The sequence below is a fragment of the Mus musculus genome, chromosome 9, assembly GCF_000001635.26.
Source record: "Mus musculus strain C57BL/6J chromosome 9, GRCm38.p6 C57BL/6J".
NCBI lineage: Eukaryota > Metazoa > Chordata > Mammalia > Rodentia > Muridae > Mus > Mus musculus.
Window position 1 is genome coordinate 97,012,191 of NC_000075.6, and position 19,165 is coordinate 97,031,355.

At 48.0% G+C, this 19,165-nt stretch overlaps 1 protein-coding gene and 1 long non-coding RNA gene across 4 annotated transcripts in view; one reads left to right on the plus strand and one right to left on the minus strand.

Annotated features, from left to right (window-relative positions):
• Spsb4 (splA/ryanodine receptor domain and SOCS box containing 4) overlaps positions 1–6,165 on the minus strand; it is a 74,874-nt gene extending 68,709 nt beyond the window's left edge. Inside the window, exon 1 of the mRNA NM_145134.3 lies at positions 6,004–6,165. The gene's annotated coding sequence lies outside the window, so the exon portion shown is untranslated. The remainder of the gene's footprint in view (positions 1–6,003) is intronic.
• On the plus strand, positions 2,175–10,025 carry Gm16010. Of its 3 annotated transcripts, none has more exons than XR_871043.3 (3): positions 2,175–4,151; positions 4,437–5,576; positions 5,803–10,025. It is a non-coding gene; the product is annotated as a predicted gene 16010 (long non-coding RNA). The 3 variants fall into 3 exon arrangements; XR_871044.3 differs by having other exon boundaries at positions 3,437–3,838; XR_003948079.1 differs by lacking the exon at positions 2,175–4,151 and having other exon boundaries at positions 4,160–5,576.
• Positions 10,026–19,165: the final 9,140 nt, after the last annotated feature.

The following is a 19,165-nucleotide window of genomic DNA, read 5'->3' on the forward strand; positions in this document are numbered from 1 at the left end:
AAAAGTATGAAATCCAATTACTTCCCTCTAGGGACGTGCACCGCAGAGGGTCAGAACTGGTGATGGCTGTGAATGATGACAGGGACTGCCAACAGCAAGGGGTTTGACACCAGTGAACTTCCTCTAGGAGATGGTAACGTACTTTTATAAGAACACACACCTGGCCAGACCATGCTCTCTGCTTGCGCCTTGTTTGGTTTTTTGCTGTTGGTGGTGGTGTTGGTTTGGTTTTGGTTTTTGAAAACTGGGTCTTTTGGTATAGCCCTGGCTGTCCTGGAAATCGGAGTTCTGCTTGCCTCTGCCTTCCAAGTGCTGGGATCAAAGGCATGTGCCGGGTTCACTTCTAAGTTAAACTTGAACCCTCTCAGGATTCCCCAGCCCACTACCCTCCGTGAAGCCCTTCTCTGTCTCTCCCATGGACTGCCCCCTCCCAGTCTCCCACCTCCATCCTTGCACACCTTCCCACATGTGCTATCTGTGTAACTCGGTTTGGCCATCAGGCACCACCCCTGCCTGGCTCCAATCTCGCAGAGGCCCGTGCTTGTCCTCCCTGCAGCACCTGTCCTGAAGAGTGGGACTGGGACTCCTCTGAACAGGAGCTGAGCTTCCCTGCTTGAGTTCCCAGGACCTCACCCACAGGGTCTGGCATAGAGAGAATGGTGGGTGAATATCTTGGGAACTGCAGTGTGGACTCATGAGTAAAGTACCATGCTATCCCTTGCTCTTCCAGATAGCCACCTCAGGGCTAAGGAGGCCCACCTGGTTAGAAGGCCGATGGACCATTCGTAAGCTTTTCTTGCTACAAACACTAAATTGGATGGGTATTTTACTAAAAGATGGTCGCTCAGAATGAACCCACTAACAGTGAATAAACTCTGGAACCCCCAGGGCTTTAATCACAGATGTCCATTAGATTTTCCCATAATGCACACAGGGAGCTCATGCTACAACTGGTCCACCTCTTTCTCTCCCAGCACTCTTAAAAGCAGCCATCTGTCCAGCCCAGGTGGGGCCGACTCCTGCCTCCTGCCGGGCCCCATCTTCCTAGGGCTCAATCAATGAGGCTTCCCCAGCCTCGCCTCCTCCTGGGGTTTCCATGGGAATCCTCCTCCCACACAGAGTCCAAGGCTCCAGGGATAAAAGCTCAGCTGTCAGCCAGCAAGAGCAGGAGCTGAGAGGGAGGAGGCTCGCTGGGTGGTAACCAGGCCCGCCTGCTTGCCAAGGTCATTTGAAAGAGACCTAGGACAAATCCAGTGGGGCAGTGAGCAGTCCTGGTCAATGGTGTGGCTGCCCCAGGTGCCTGTGGCTCGTTTCCTTGCAGGACAGCTGTCCTCTGTGAGGCCCAGCATTGGTTCAAGCTGAGGCAAAGCACGGAAACACAATCTGAGGAGTGTACTGCCAGTGGGACCCTCTAAGAAAATGTCTACTAAAAGAACCCACTAGTCTGCAGGTCCAACCTGTCTTTTATCTCCCAAGATGAGCATAACTCACTGGTTGTAATGGCTTGCTTGAAAACAGGTTTTCTGGAAAAGCAGGACCATTCAGGCATCATGGTTAAATCCAGAGGACTGCAATGCGGACTCATGAATATCTCTGGTAAACTTGAGGTATCTTTGTGGGTGTGTGTTGAATACTAGACCTGGAAAGGGGAAGGAGAAAGGAAGATGCAGGAAGGGGGAGGGGCCCATGCGAGGTGGGAGGGGCCCCGCATGTGAGGGGGAAGTGCTTCATCCTTAGGACTCAATCACTCCCTCACTTACAGACCTTGGCTCACAGGTGGGATGTCTTTATGGGCCAGCGAACTGGGCCAAGTTCACTCATTCTTGGAAAAGGCAGAGATTGCGGTTCACCATAAACACAGTTCACCGGATCACAACCCAGATAGACGCCGCTGCCGCTGCCCTGCCCTTGGGAAAGTAGAGTGTCTATACCAACTTTCCTACCCGTACCATTAGTACAACACCACCACAAGGCTACATCTTGGGCTCTGCCTCTTCCTTCCTTTCTGTGTATCCTTTCTTAAAACTTGCCCTACTAGCCTTCTGAGGATGTCTCCTGACCAGCCCGCCCTCCCTCACTTAGCCTCTGGCCACTCTAGATGCTCTTTAAATGACTTTGTAGTGTTTTCTTTCCATCCTAAGCTTCCCACTGAACACCTGTCTACCTTCTCAACGCTGTGGCACATCTGGGGTCCACTAGAACGTGAAAACCATGTGTCCTGGGCTGAGCTCAGCCTCTGCCATCTCCATGATCCAGGTTCCACTCTATCTATGGCTTCTTCTCAGTAATATCTACCTCCTCTTACTTTACACCTTAGCACAGGGGTTCTCAACCTGTGGGTCATGACCTCTTTGGTGGGGGGGTCTCATGACCCTTTCACAGGGGTCTCATATCAGCAGCCCTCCATATCAGATATTGACATTTTGATTCATAACACTAGCAAAATTACAGTTATGAAGTAGCAACTCAAATAATTTTACGGTTGGAAGTCACCATACCGCGAGGAACTGTATTAAAAGTCCCTGAAGCAGCAGGATGAAGGTTGAGAACCACACTGCTTTAGCAGGATTACTAAAGCAGTCTCCTAGTGAGGGCCTGTGATTTCCTAACCCACCCACCTTGCCGCCTGCTCACTCAAACAAGCATCCTTTGAGCTGACACCCAAGGGTGTCACAGTCAACCTCTTCTTGTAGTCTTTCTCCAACCAGTGACACCAGACTCTCAAGTCAGCTCACCTTCTTCTACCCCAAGCTTCTGTCTGGGACCTGTTCACTTTCACTGCCTACATCTCTCACTCTTGTGTGCCCACCTCGGCATCCTCCCTCCATCTTTCTGCCCCACGATGTCATTCTAAAAGTTTTAGTCCCACTGACGCCTCCTGCATCACGTGCTATTCCTAGAAGCCAATGCCCCACTAATTGCCACCCGTCTTTTAAATCAGTCCTGGACACACTACCTGTCTGCAGCAACATACTTGCCAGAGCCAGGTACTGCAGTCCTAACACTTGGGAGGAGGGTCTGGAAGATTAAGAGTTTGGGGCCAGTCTGAGCTACCCTGTGAGGTCTAGTCCTGCATGGGCTGCAAGGTGAGAGCCATCTCCAAAAAAAAAAGGTTGTTGGACTGAATAATTTGTGTTTTTACCATCAAGGTTTTTGTTTTTGTTTTGTTTTTTCACAATTGAAGTATACATTTGAAACGTGGATTAAGTTCCAAATTCAATGTGCAAAGCAAGATTCCCATGCAATCAACACTCCACAAAGTTTATGACAGCTCAGCTGGGGTCTTTCCCAAAGGATAGGCCTAACTGATGCTTTCTGCAACTTCAGAACCGATGCCTGTTTCTGAGCAGCAGCAGGAAAGAAAGGCAGCCCCCCACATGGAGGGACCATGTTTTATTCAAATGTGCTGCTAGATTCTTAATTTTTTATTATTGATCTTTTTGCCAAGTATGAGTGATCATGTTCACACAAGTTAAGTGCAGACATTAAGTACTTTTTTTTTTTTGAAAAAAAAAAAAATGATTACCAGGAAAGACTTCTAATGGACCTAGCTAGGTCCCTCTAACCTCCTGATTTTCCACATCCAGTTTCTTGTTCTATCTAGGGAGCTCCTGGAGATCTTTTGTTACCGTGCCAACAGAGGAGGGCCCTTTCAGGAGCACCGATGTGTGGCGGCGAGCCAGCTGAGCCAGCCGGCTTAGAAAAAAATTAACTGGAGCATGGGGGTGTTGACTGGGTCTTTCTCTCAAAGGGCAAAGACCTTGCCTCAGGCCTGAGCCTTAGCCACATCCTGGGACATGCTTCCATGACAAGGTTCCGATCCTGTGACCAACTTGGGGTAGGAATGGAAGTCAGGAAAGGAATAAGCCCTGGAGTGTTGGAGCAAAACCAAGATCTTAGGCCAGGGTTTCAGGGGTGGGGAAGGGGGAAGTGACAGAAAAGAAGGTGGGGTCAGTGAAAGCCAGGCCTAGAGGGCAGGCCCAGTCTTCACTCCTAGTAGTCTCGAGGAAGTTCTAGCTTTAGAAAGGAATTTGGACTATTTACATTTTTGAGGATAAATCCTTCTTGCTAGTGAATGGCCATTACTATTTGCCAATCTGATATCTGAAAAACTGAATCTTCTGGCTTTAGCACACGTTTTTCTTATTGAGGTAAGGCGCATATGTGTTATTTCTGTTTCACTCTCTCTGGGTAAATTGTCTGTAGTCTTTGTCCTTTGGGGCTCTTCCTTGTCTTGATTCTTTATACATTTTAAGCTGAGGCTAGAGCTTAGGGGTGGAGTGCTTATCTTGTATGCACAGAGCCCTAGGTTCCACTCCCAGCACACAGACACCCCAAATCGGTTCCCAATTGGAAGCTACGAAGCCACTGCAGTAAGTAGCATTTCTTTCCCAGCTCTGCCGTGACTTTTGACTTCTTCTGGTTTTTCCTTGCAGATTTTATTTCTATGTCACTGAATATCCTTAAAGTCGAAGAGAAATGAAAACTGAAGAGATATTTGCATGGCATAGCTGGTGAATCTAATTTTGTTCGCAGCTTGCCAGAAGTGGCTTAAATTCTTTTTACCGTCCTTGCTGTGGAAATCTGAAACATGGATTCAGGGTGTGTGTCTCAAAAACTGTGGCCGTCTGTAAAGGATGTCTATACCACACTTTTGACATTTTGTTGTTCTGCATAGAGGGTTTATCGGGCAGCCCAAAACCAATTGGGAGAGCGAGTGGAGCAGCGAGGTTGAAAGATCCTCCATCACCCTGAGCAATAGAAACTGCAGGCTTTAGTTGAAAGACAGAGGTGCCAAAGTGAGGAAACAGACAGGAAGCCTCAGGGGTTAGTCGCTTTCCACAGGGCACAGTGGGAAGTGAACTTTCCCCTTATCTCTTCTAAATCTAGATAGGCTCAACAACTGTTAGGGGCAGATGAATGGAAGGATAAGAGATGTTCACACCAATTCCTGGAGTAGGGAGGGAGAGGAACCAGGAGAAGGGGAAGAAAGGGGGAGGGGAGGAGGGCGAGGGGAAGCACAGAGCAGCGGACCTTAGAAGAATCGCTCAAGGTCACACCGCGGGATGGAGCTGAAAGCCGAATTCAAATCCAAGCCCGGGACTGCAGGACTGAAAGTTCTAGATAGAGCCACACAAACGTGCTCTCTTCTCTCTTCTTGACTCAGCAGCTCTCGCTTGGCCACGGGGCGGTGGGAATCACACTTCCTGGGCCTTTCTAGCCGGGAGTTTGGGGTCCCTTGTTTTTCCTGGACTTATTTGCCGCACTCCGGGCTTTGGCTTCCTCCTCCCTGCTTCCCAGAGCAGAATCCGGAGCCACCTATTCTCTCCAAGTTTGTCTCGCAGCCAGGCTGGGAACCGTGCGCGAGCGACTCCCGGACCCGGCAATCAGTCTTCCCTGCCCCAGCGTCGGAGACGAACAATCACCACCAGCGGCTGCTGAGTGCTAGACGCTTTACTCCCACAGCTCCAAAAGCCACAGACGAGCAGACCCCCAGAAATTAGTCCTCGCCACTCAGATGAGGCAGCTCTGCGAAATTGGATGATGTGCTTGGACTCACAAGGCTAATAACGCTAGTTAGTATCTAAGTGCTTTCTGAATGCCAGACGCGGGTCTCCGCACCACCCCAGCAGTTCCTCCAACACTCTAGTAAAAAAGGGCACACTATCACCCCCATCTTATGGATGAGGAAACCGTGGTTGTGGCACCTGGCCCAAGGTCACCCCAGAGAGTGACGGATATACGACCGGAACATAGTCGGTTGAGTCTGGGTTCAATTTGTGTGTGTTGTCTCCACTACAGGGAGAGCAGCGGTTTCAAACCTACAGTACCAGAGGCTGACCTCAACGCAACGCCCGAGGCTGGGCGCAAACCAACCAGTTCGGAATGCCATAATTCACAGAGACATTCCCACGGACCGGAACCAGAGAGTCCCCCAAGAGCACCGAGTGTGACCGGTACTGGCGGACGATCACCCCTTAGCAGGAGCTGGAGAACACTTACCATAAAAGAGAGGGCGAGCGCCTGCCTGGGAGGAATCCCCAGCGCTGGCAGGTCCGGGACTCCCGGGAGAGAGGTCTGCTGCCACTGCCGCCCACGCAGGGGCGCCCGAGCGACCCCGCGGATGCTGGCTGCTGCTTCTCAACCAGCGGCGCGTCCTCTCGACTTGTATCCGGCGGCAGCGCCCTCTCGCTCCGCAGGGTGCCCTGGAGTTAGGGACGTTCTTGGAGAAGTTGACGCTCGGGAGAGGCCGCCGAGGTCCGGTCCCGAGTAGTGAAGTGCCCCACTGCGCTGATCTCAGCGAGATGCGGAAGCCCTTGCCCTGATGGCCCTAAAGCTTGGCGCCTGACCTGGAGAGCGACGAGTCCCGCGCTCAGGGCACACGGGCCGCACCTCGGCCGCCCGTCCCCGGAGCACCGGGTTTCTTCCCTAGAGCACTGAGCACACGCCGCGAGGGCTGCAGTGGTGGCCAGGGCCCGGGCAGCTGTGCGCTCATTGCCTTCCCCAGGGGCTGAGCGCCTTTGTGCGCCGGGCGCGCCGACCGCCAGGGCCAGCTCTGGATGCTGCAGCCGCCGCCTCCCCCTCCTCCTCCACGGCCGCTCGCTCCCCGCCTTCCCGGCCGGCCCGGAGGCTGCAGCTGAAAGCCGATCCGGCTGAGCTCATCCCTGAAGGCCACTAATCCAATAGCCGCGGAAGGCGCGGCCGCCGGGAACGCCCCTTCCCCCACCATCCCGCGCCCCGGCCGTCCCAGCTCGGGCCGCTGCCGGCTCTGCCACCTTCTGGAGGCCACCAGCTGGCGGGAAAGGGAAGTGGAACCCTCGCCCGCGCCCCTGGGCCGAAGTGGCGCGGACGCCATTCACTCATCTGCGGACTGGCTAGCCTAGACACTCGCTCACACACGCGCTCATTCATGCGCATGGGTCCTCCCCCATTCATTCAAGCGTGCCTAGAGAGCCACGGTGGGTGTCCCTAGGGGCGGGGATGAAGAGAGGAGACATCACGGTCGCCAGATAGCTTTGGAGCCTGTATTGAAGGCCTGCGGGAAACAACGACTGGGAAAGAGAATGCTTTAATATACCCCCTTGCCTTAGGCACACACATGTCCACACTTTATTTCTGAGGCCAGACTCCAACTCATCTTTCAGAATCCAATTTCACGCAGCACCTGCTCCATGGTGCTTTTCCCCTGACCACCTGAGGCCCGAGAGAAGGATCATCGATCAGAGGGCTACCGAGAGCGCTGAAGGATGGCGGCTCCCTCGGTAACCAGAGCGCAGAGATAAGAGGGCGTGGCCAGAGCGAGGGATGCTCTGTACCTCCAAGTTGGCTTCCTTCCAGGCCAGGGCATCCTGCTTTCCATGCCAGAGTTGACATTAGGTCCATTCCATAGTCTTAACTGACCTCACCCCTCAGAAAGTGTCCTTTTTTTTCCCCCCATGTACACAGAAGATAAGCACCTGTAATTCAGCCCTGTGAGGGAAATGTGTTGACCAAGGCTCCAGGGTACCTCTCCCAGACTGGGGAGGGCAATTTGAGAATGTTTCCTTGTGGAAGTGTCTGCATGAATGAGCTGCTAGATGCAGAGACATCATAGTCTCATGGTAGGTACCTGTAACAGCCTGTGGTATGACTGGAGCCAAAACAGGAGGTAAGATGAAACGAGAGTAGGTACTTAGGGTCTTGGAGAGCATCCAAAGGGCTTGGCTTTTCCCCAAGATCAGTTTGGCAGGCCTCTTGACCTTCACAGATTTGCTGTCCAGAAAGATAATCCAGTGGCAGGATGGATAGATGGATGAATAGCACTGGCCAGCTTGGAAGCTGCTTCAGAGATCCAGGCAGTCAATGATGCTTTGTCGATTAGGACAGCTCAGTGGTGTGGCAGAGGGGTATTCTGAGCAAGTATTTGTGGCGCTCTTGGTTTTATTTGGGCTGCTTCATCTATATCTGCATGTCTGTCTCTCCGTACCTGTGTGTCTCTGCTCTTGGGACTGCACAGAAGAGCTGCTGAAGGGAATGTGACCCATGCACACATTTCCTTGTCCCCCCGAGTCCCCTCCCTCCCCAGGACATTTCTGGAGTACGTGCTCTGACCACGGCTGTGGTGCTAACAGAGCTGGACATCGTGAAATGAGAACCGAGGAAAACTCAGCAAACAGGAACTTAAGCAAGACTTTTCAAGGACTGGAGAGATGACTCAGACGGTTAAACCAGGCAGTGGGTGGTGCACGCCTTTAACCCCAGCATTCACTAGGCAGAGGCAGTCAGATCTTTTAGTTCAAGGCCAGCCTAGTCTACAGAATGAGTTCCAGGACAGCTATGGCTACCTAGAGAAACCCTGTGTCAAACAAACAAACAAACAAACAAACAAACAAACAAACAAAGTACTTGCTGCTCTTGCAGAGGACCAGGGTTCAGTTCCCAGCACTCACATGGTGGGTCACAGCTGTCCAGAATATCAGTTCCAGGGCATCAGATGCCTTCCTCTGACTTCCATCAGCACCAGGCATGTAAATAACACACATACATTCACACAGGCAAAGTACTCATACACTTAAAATAAACCCTGAAAAAAAAATACCATCCCCGGCTGATGGTTTTTCTACCTGGACCCCAATACAACTGCCAACACTCATTTCTTCCTTCTTTCTGGAAGACTTCACAATAGCTCTAGAACAAGGTGAGGAAGGGTCAAGGGTCACATTTTGAGAAACTGCTCCCCCAAATACATACCTGTGTGCCAGATAAGTTCTCTACACAAGCCTTTGTGACTTGCCTTGGGTATCAAGAAATGGGCACAATGGCACCCCCAAATATCACTAAAGTTCCCCCAAATCTTCCACCCCCTGAATAGCATAGGTATGGTGTGTCCCCAAGTTTGAAATGTGAACAAGTATCTGTTCATTCCACATAGGGTATCTATGGTGGAAATAATTCCACCCAAGCCTATTTTGGTGATCCATTAGTGTTACTTATAGAAGCACGGGAGGCACAGAGATATCACTAAAAAGCCCATCCCGGGATGGAGAGCAAGTGGAGCTCTGTGCACAGCTAGCGATCAGAAGAGCCTGCATGCTCCAGCTTTTACAAGCTCGAGAAGGAGCCTTGTGAATCTTGTAACTTTCATGAGCTTTCCGAGCCTTCTAAGTTTTATTAGCTTCCTGAGTTTTAGTTTAAAAAAAAAGAAGAAAAAGAAAAAGTCTTAGTAAACCTCTCTGAGAGAATGTTTCAATTCAGAGGAAACAACCGCACAAGAAGAAGGAACAATTGCCATTTGAGGAATGGCCTGGATCACCTGACCAAATGTTCTTTAAACTGAAGCTCGAAGCCTATAAACTGGCCTCTGATAATCTTTGACCCTGGATTGCCACATTCTGTCTCCCTTCCTCGGAAATGCAGGCTAGACTGCCTTGCTTTTCACAAATAGAACACAGTAAGACAGACATGCTGTCTTTCCCTCCTGGGATTGGATAAGGAAAAGGCTCCAGGCTCTGGGCACACATCATCTCTCTTGCTCTTTTGCCTTTTGCCCCCCACAAAGGAAGTCAGGTATTGTGTGGGGAAACTTGGTGAAGGATTGAGGCCTGCAGCCATGGAACTGAGCTAGGTAGCACATCCCCTTCCTTGGCTGAGACTTCCAGTCAGGCTTCGATCCTTTTGATGTCTTGAATACATTCAAGACACCTGAATCAGAGACATAAACTAAGCCACACTGATTCTCTCAACTGTGGAAATGCTAAGAAAATGATTGTGATTTTTAAGCTTCTGAATCTTGGGATTTTGCTAATCGGCATCATATATACAAGAAATTCTTAACTGCCAAGGAGTGGATCTAAAATAAATCCCTGATGAACTCAGTATAGTCTTATTCCAAAGAACACACAACATCTCATGGACATATAGCTGTTGTTTGGCTATAGCTTTAAATCTCAGTTTTAATCTCATGTTTCCTTTTTAGCCTTCTCGGTCTTTTTTTTTCTTCAATGTGTTAGTTTATTCTTGGAGTAAACACTTCTTTTTTTTAAAGATTTATTTATTTTTTATTATTATATGTAAGTACACTGTAGCTGTCTTCAGACACACCAGAAGAGGGCATCAGATCTCATTACAGATGGTTGTGAGCCACCATGTGGTTGCTGGGAATTGAACTCAGGACCTTTGGAAGAGCAGTCAGTGTTCTTGCCCGCTGAGCCATCTCTCCAGCCTCGCCTTCTTTATCTTAATTTGGGTTTCTATTGCTATGAAGAGACACCATGATTAGAGCAACTCTTATAAAGGACAACACTTAACTAGAGCTTGCTTTCAGTTCAGTCCATTATTGTCATGGCAGGAAACATGGCAACATGCAGGCAGACATGTTTGTAGAGACAGCAGAGAGCTCTACACCCGGATCAGCAGGCAGTGGGTAGTGAACGGCACACTAGACCCGGCTTGAGCATTTGAGACCCCTTAGTGATGCACTTCCTCCAACAAAGCCACACCCACTCCAACAAGGCCACACCTCCTAGTAGTGCCACTCCCTGTGAGTCTATTGGGGCCATTTCCAATCAAACCACCACAGTGGGAAAGAAGATATTCTTCTGAGTGTGGTTTCATGTTGTAGCATGTTACAAAGTGAATATTCAGTAAGTCTTTTCCTTAAGCTGTTTACCAAGAGACCAAAATCTGTAATATTAGAATTTTGGAATGAGGAAGAATCATGCCTGAGGTAGAATGTATATAAGATTGTGTCTAAAATCTCTTTTAGGTTTTTCATCCATACAGATTTACGTAGCACAATGTAACAAGTGGACATATGAGAACCATGAACCAGCCTTTTCCGGCCTCTTCTCCAGGTTTTGGTTTGCTGTCTACTGCCCAGGTGCCGGCTGTCAAACCTTGGACTCTTTCTTGGTCTTGCAGAAGCACTCGGTGTGGTTTTATGGCAGCTGAGGAAAAGCTGTGAGTTCTGTGGCATTTTGGAGTGCAGAGCTTGCTGGAAGGAGATTTGTGACAGGGTAGGAGACAGGGTATGTAGGGCAACCTGTCTTCAACAGGAATAGACTGCCCAGCTTGACCTACAGCATAGGATGGCTCAGGGCAAGGGCCTTGACATTTAGATCTTGTTCTCTTCAGTTTGGTGCCATCATCTCTACCAGGTGTCTTGGTGGTCTTCAGGAAAAAAAACCAAAAACCAAAAACAAACAAACAAACAAACAAATAAACAAAACCCTGACACATCATCAAGGCTACTGCCCTGCCTCACTGGATGGTCTGCCTCATTCACCTCATTTCACTCTTCCCATCTGGCCCTGGGACAGGACATTATCAGCCACAGAACCCCTGAAGTGAGCCCAGCTTATTCTCCCCAGCACTGGGTTCACCACCTGCAGACTCTCTTCCCTGATGCTGGCTTGCCCCAGGAACCACCAGCATGCATTTCAGCCTGCAAGTATCACATTGCCAGGAAGCTTTCTTTACTCCAGGCTTGACAGATGCTCTGCAGTGTGTCTTCTGTCTGTCCTACCCTTGATGCTGCTTCTCCTGTCCCCAGCTCCAAGATAGGAGCGCTTCAAGGGCAAAGTTGTCTTTTTCATCTTTATAGCTTTTGTAACAATCCTACATTTTTCTTGTTCATTTTGCAAGGTACAATGATATATATATATATATTTGTCCTGGCTTTTCTTTCAAAATCCCACAGCACTTGGTTCTGACATCTTGTAAGCCCTCTGGGATTTGTCAGATCACATTCTTGCACCTGGCACTGGCTCCCTTCTTTAAAACAGAACAAAACAAAACAAAAACAGACCAACTGAAATGCTTGTGAATATTTATGTCGTACAGTTAGGACAGTGAAGCTTTAGGACCGTCTGATTCACCCCAGTGCTTCCGACATTCTGCTTAAAGCCTGCCGCAAAGTAGATAACCAAGGAGGCTTTAAGGATGAGTGATTAGACAAACAGAGGGAGCCTAAAAACAGTGGCTAAAAGAAAAAAGGCAAGCGGCCTTGTCCAGCTCCGCTCTTTCCTTGTTTCTTTCATATGTAAGATACCGGATAATCACAACTGGATTAACCATTATCTTTAGCTCCTGATATACCACCGTCATCAGCTTATACAATGCCCTTAGTGTTAAGTACTTTGCCTCTGCCATGATAGAACAGTTCTGAGGGGAAAAAAAACTTTCCCAATAAAAGTGTTACAGTTCTGGGGGGAAGACTTCTCCAAAGGAGGTGTTAGCGTTCTGAGGGGTAAGGTTTCCCCAGTGGAAGTGTTAACAACTCCCAAGAGGAAGATATTCTGGCGGTTGGGAGCCAAGGAGCGCCACAGAGTCACACCACACAACAAACCTCACACACAAGATTTCTTGGGAGAGCCACAGCGGGAGACGGCCTCTGCTCAGGTGAGAGGCAGCAGGGAGCGGAGCAGGAGACTTGCTTAGGGTTTGTTGGGGGAGGAGTTTTCCAAGGGTAGAGATTTCTTGGGTGGGGATTGGTGAGATTTCAGGCCAAACACAGGGATTAATGGAGTTTAGAGCTCAGGGATTGGGGGATTTTTGTGCTCCGGGATTTTCGGGCTCAGGGATTGGTGGGTTTTAGAAAGTCTTCAAATCTCAAAGGAGGCTTGGACCTTTTATTCTACAATTTCTAAGGGAAATTATAGAAAAAAAAAGAGTTTGTGGGGACTTGCTAAAAGTTTCAGAGAATGAGTCCATGACCGACTGTCATGGTTGGGAATAAGGCAGCAGGCAGGCAGGCCTGGCCCTAGAGAGCTTTCATCTGTAAGCATGAGTTGTCGGGGAGGAAGAGGAAACTGGGAATGGTGTGGGCTTTGAAAACCTCAGCCCCCAGCCCCAGTGACCACAACTCCCCCAACAAGGCCACACCTCCTAATGTAAGGGTCTGAAAATCGTTGAAGGAAGACCCCAGACTCAGTATGCAAAAACAAAGAGCATCTATTTTGCAGGAACAACCAGCATGCGGGAATCAACCATTCTTTGAAATGGCAACCCCAGACAAAGGCACGCACGCTCTATAAAAGGATTAGGTAATCTCAAATTTTATTGGTGGGTCCTAGGGGGTCACAGGTGGTCAGTGGTCTATATTCCTATGTCATGAGTGTTCAACCATGTGATGACATAGGGCTGCCCAGCACAGGTGTCCCCTACTGAGATAAGATATTTCCCCATTTTTGTGGTTCTCCTCGGGCTGTTCTTTGGGAGAGCGTTTTATGATCTTGTTCTGGATTTTATCGTCTGTTCCTAGAGCTGGTGCTTTATAACTGTTTCTGGGACTGGTCTGGGACTGGTCTGGGACTGGTCTGGGACTGGTAGTCCACTCCTGAAGCTGGTGCCTTATGGCCTGTTTTGAAATCAGGTCAGGTCCTCAAAATGAGGACAAATGAAATTTATTTTGCTTTTTCACTAATTTTTTTTTTCAAACAAATTTTACCAACTAGGGACAAACAATCTGATATACAAGCCTGTGAGGGTTATTCTCATTCAGGCCACCAATTTATTTATTTATTTATTTATTTATTTATTTATTTATTTATTTATTTATTATTTGTCTTTTAAACATTCATGAACTCAATACACAGCACAAGATCTGGAGATTTCCTGTGTGCTCCTTTTTATCATTTATCCTTTTGTGATTTTGATGGTTATTGCTGATTGTCAATTAGAAGGCTCTAAATTTACCTAGAAGACAAATTTGTAGGCATGCCTGTGAGAGAGTCTTAAGATCGGACTGAACAAGGCGGGAGACCCACTATAAATACAGGAAGTACCATTTCATATGGTGTCCGATAGCTCTCCTTTCTTGAGTCTATTCTCTATCAGGTAAAACAAGAAGGTTGCACAGTACACAGTAGACGGCCAAAATTCATCGCAAAGAAAACACACACACACACACACACACACTGAGCACAGGATGCGATCTAGAGCTAAAGCACCTTTTGTTGTCTCCCTTCCATGTTTGACCCTTTAGATTTTTTTATACTGAGCAGCTCTGAACTGACTCTCTTTTGTCCTCCTTGAATTGGGTCGGAATGCACTTTGTGGGTGGAGTCACCTTAAATAACAGAAACCAGACAGATAAGATAAGGGAGGGGACTTTTGGAATTATTGAGAAGTTAGTTACCCTGGGGTAGGGAAAACAAGGAGTTTTCCAAAAGAGAATTTCTTTTAGATAATCAATCAAACAACCAACCAAACAAACAGAAGTAAGTTAAGCTACCCAGGATTCAACCCGGCACCACTGCTTTCCTTAACTCTCTACCTACTTAAGAATTAACCATCCAAGCCGGGCCTGGTGGCGCACGCCTTTAATCCCAGCACTCGGGAGGCAGAGGCAGGTGGATTTCTGAGTTCGAGGCCAGCCTGGTCTACAAAGTTAGTTCCAGGACAGCCAGGGCTACACAGAGAAACCCTGTCTTGAAGAACCAAAAAAAAAACAAAAAAAAAAAAAACAAAAAACAAAAGAATTAACCACCCCCCACCCACCCCACCTCCTGTCTTCCCTGACAATGACTGTGGTCGTGAGCTGAATAAAAAGGAGAATTCAAGCTGAACACCAGCAGTATTGTTCTCTGCTTCCTGACTGCAGGTGCCTGATGCTCTGTGGGGATGGACTGTATCTTTAAACTGTGAGCCAAGCAAGCCCTTCCTTCCTTCAGTTGCTGTTTGTATGATGTGTCACACAGAAGCAAGAAGAGTAACTCAGGCAGAAAGATGGTGCTAGGAAGTAGGGTTGTGATAAAAGTGATCACATGTTTCTTCTTTTTGTGAATTTATTTTTATGTATGTGAATACACGGTCGCTGTCTTCAGGCACAGCAGAAGAGGGCATCAGATCTCATTACAGATGGTCGTGAGCCACCATGTGGTTGCTGGGAATTGAACTCAGAACCTCTGTAGGAGCAGTCAGTGCTCTTAACCCCAGAGGCAGCTCTCCAGCCCAATCACATGTTTCTTAAGCCTTGGGAAGTTGTTTTTAGGAGAAATGTGAAAGAGTTTGGAACTTTGGTTTACAAAAATCAAGGATGCTTGTTGTGTGACAGTTTTTTTTTTTTTTTTTTTTCCTGGAGAGATACAACACACTACTTACCCCAGAGAGGAATCCCACAACACACCAAAGTACAATAAAGATCCTATCCAAATCCAACTTGGGAAATAGTGAGTTTTGTTAGAGTTACTTAGAGGAGAGGAGTTACAGAAGCAGAAATGACTTAAAGACAGCCGCATCACCAAAGTCCACCCCAGCGTGGGTGACAGCTCAAAAGCCTGAAGATCTGGAGGTCACAGCAGAGCCTGCAGGCAGGTAGCTCGAGAGGCTGGAGAGTGTGCTTGCCAGGTGACTCGGTTGCTTGGCTGGTTTCCGCTTCTTTCAGGCAGCTGGCCTTACCTCAGAGTCGCCTTTGCCCCGTCTGCTCTTCTGTGATTCTTCCTTGCAGCTGGGATTCGTGCATCTGAAAAGGAAGCTCAGGTCGGTTCACTCACTCTGTTGGGAAAGGGGCTTGGTGAATGTGGTCAGTTTGAAGGATTTCCTGAAGGTGTTCTTTACCTTCCAATTTACGGGGCGTGCCTGCGGGATGGAATATTTAGATCTCAGAGGAAAGTATTGGCATAACAATGCTGTAAACAACACTCACTGTGTCATTTAGGTGGGAGTCTGGAAGACTAGAGTGAAGAGAAAAAATTGAACATGAGGTCTCTATTCAGAACTGGTCTAGAAGCTATTCGAGTTCTATTTTACGAAGATTCTGGTTTCATTCTTGCCAGTGTCCTGAGATATGACCAAGAGTGAACCTAGAAGTGAAGATCTGCTGTGTTTGGCAGAGAAAACTGCAAAGGAGGATGGCAGGCTTTCAGACTGGCAAGTGCTCGCCGCTCTTATTTTTTTTTTTTTTTTTTTTTGGTTTTTTCAAGACAGGGTTTCTCTGTATGGCCCTGGCTGTCCTGGAGCTCACTTTGTAGACCAGGCTGGCCTCGAACTCAGAAATCTGCCTGTCTCTGCCTCCCAGGTGCTGGGATTAAAGGCGTGTGCCACCACGCCCAGCTGCTCGCCGCTCTTATTTAGAGAAAGGGCAGAAAGTCGAAAACTGTGAATGTCTTGTTTTAGGAACAGCCGAAAATGTGCTGAGGACAAGATCCCACCCACTGAAGGGTCAGACTTGGGAAAATGCAAGATCATTTGAAAAGAAGCTGAGAATGCCTTAGATGGATGCCTTACTAGAAGGTAGTCCCCAGGGGAAGACCTCAGGCTGCTGCACCTGCGGTCCACATTTCAAGCTACCGGAAGCACTTCCAGTGCTGTTCAAGTGGTACTGGCTTTAGAAGGATGAAAGATGGAAACGATCATGGAAGCTGTCGTCAAACTAGGCAATGTGTGGCGGGGTTGCAGTCCTTAGGATGAGGCTCTGGGATGCCCTCTGTGAAGCTGTTAAGGTAAAGCTTAAATTAACAGTAGACACCCCCAAGATATTGATGCCAGGACTGTCAGAGCGCCCCTACGAAACCCAGCCAAGAGAGAGGCTATGTGTACTGTAGGCAGCTGAGCTGGAAGAGTTGAGCCATCCATGCCTGTTAAGCCCAAATGATTGTATCAGGAGCCATAGACACTGGACATAGAGCTAAGAGAGTTGGCGTTTTCCCTTCTCAGTTTCAGTCTTCTTGTTGGATCTTCCCTTGCTATGCCCCCATTCCTCCATGCCAAAATGGGAATGTTGATTCTGGTCTATTGCATTACAAAATCTCCCAGGTAAGAAGAGATTGCCTTGAAGCAATCCAAAGAGAGTTCAGGAGGGCCAGAGGTCTCAGCATCTAAGGAGGATTTTGGAAATACCTAAGTTGGTCTACTGTAAGAAAGACAGGTGGGATTCATGGCAAAAGTACCCAAGTTCATCCACGAACTTAATACAGGATGTATGCCCAAGTCTATATCTGCAGTAGAGCACTCACATGCATAGAGGCCTGGGGACACTGGGACGTGGTGTGAGAGGTGAGAGGATGGCACAGGATATTCAGGTTTAAATTTATATCACCTTCATTTTTTCCCTTACATAACATGGAGGGGATGACCTCCACTATTACGTGGAGTTGTGAGGATTAAAGGTGATGTATGTAAATAATGGCTTGCCTGTTTCTTCTTCAAGCAGGGATCTTGCATGTTATCAAAAGACAGGAAGTTGAGATTCCAAGTCCATAAAATAGAAGTAATAGATGTTCCTTCTCTGTGACATTTGTCACTTTTGCCCGTAGAGCAGTTGAGCTACTGGGGTGGTTTGAATAGGAGTGACTCCCCCATAGACTCGTATGTTTGAATGCTTGGCTCATAGAGAATGGTACTCTTAGGAGGTGTGGTTTTGTTGGAATAGATATGGCCTCGTTGGAGGAAATGTGCCACTGTGGATGTGGGCTTTGAGGTATTACATGCTCAAGCTATGCCCAGTACAGCACACTGTCTCCTTCTGTTGCCTGCAGATCAAGGTGTAGATACAATTCTCAGCTACCTATCCAGCACTGCGTCTGCCTGCATGCCGCCATGTTTGCACCATGACGATAATGGAGTTAACATCCTAGTGTAAGCCGGCTGATTAAATGTTTTCCTTTATACAAGTTGACACAGTCATGATGCCTCTTCACAGAACAGAAACCCTAGCTATGGTGGCTACCTTCCTGGACCTGTAGGATTCCTTGCTGCTATCACACTATTCAGCCTTCTTAGATCTCTCAAGCTGGAACGAGCTGTTCTAAAAACCCAGGATTTGAAAGAGCCCATTCTGATGGATTGGCAGTCTTGCCAATGGCCACTTCCATTAGCTGTGATGTCTGCCTTCTGTGACCAGGGACCGGGGCTCTTTAACAGGTAGGTCTGATGTGTGCTGTTAGCTGTAGTTCTGCGCTCTGGATTGCTGTTCCTGTCTCCCCCTCCTCATTTGTCCCTCCAACAGTCCATGATTTTCCCAATTTCCTTTCTTTCTGAGTCTGCTCACCGTAGAGTGAATCACACTGATTGAGTTTTGAATGTGGAAGGAGGCTTTGATTCTTGCTATAAATCCCTCATAGTCATGATATATTCATCCTCTTTTCACTTTTTTTTTTTTTCTGGAGAATTTCTATGCAGGAGCACTGTATTGGCATCATTTTTGTCTTCCCCTCTCAGCGCCCCCTCCAACTTCGCCTCTGCTCCCTGTACTCCCTCTCAAATTTATGACGTCTCCTGTGTTATGATTGTTCATTTATATGTATATACAAACAATTATGGAGTCCATTTTTTGTGTTCTTGGGTTCAGTCTTTGTGCCCATGAGGTTTTATTTGTTGGTTTAAGCTGTGCTTTTCTGGTAACATCTTGTCCAGAGTCAGCAGCAGCCCAATCTGGTTTTAAAGAATGAATTTTTTTTCTTTTATTTTTCTGGGAAAGTCTGCATAGAATCGATGTCATTGGCTCCTTAAATGTCCCGTAGGCTGAGCACGGTGGCGCACTCCTTGAACTCTGGCACTCAGGAGGCCAAGGCCTGCACATCTTTTTAAGTTCAAGAGACCAGCCTGGTCTGTCTGACCATCCAGGTCTAGGTCACCATGGTTACATAGTGAGACTATGGCCCCCCAAAAGAAAAGGTTTTGTAGAATTTACTAGTGAAATAATTTGACCTTGGAACTGAGAGGCCAAATCTTTTAAGTTCAGATTCTATTTTAAAGAACCTGATCTAAGTTTGAACTCAGGTAACTAACTGGCTGGTACCTAGTTTCTAAGTTGCCCCTCAACAAAACCTGAGCCTAGCTCCAGTCCCTAGGCTAATCCCTAGCAAGACCAGCATCTCCAGGTTATTCCCCCAACAAACCTACACCCCCAGGTTACAAGCCCACCCCCTGCCTAACGATCACCAATGCAGAGGGGAGCAGAAGTTAAGTTTATGATCTGACTCCCAGCACCAGCCAATTGTGTTAAGGCCACAGTAGCTTTCCAATTAGATGCTTGCACACTTACCCCCTGCTTGCTGCTTACTATAAAGCCTTGCCCCGATAGATATTTGGGGCTCCCCACCTCCAAAACCATCCTGTGTGATGGCGATGCGTTGGAAGGGTCCCGAGCTAGCTTGAATCAAATAAAGACCCTGTTGTGAATTGCATCAGATCAGTTCCTGTCTGTTTTGGGGGGAGAATCACTTCTCTTCCCTGGAACAACAGG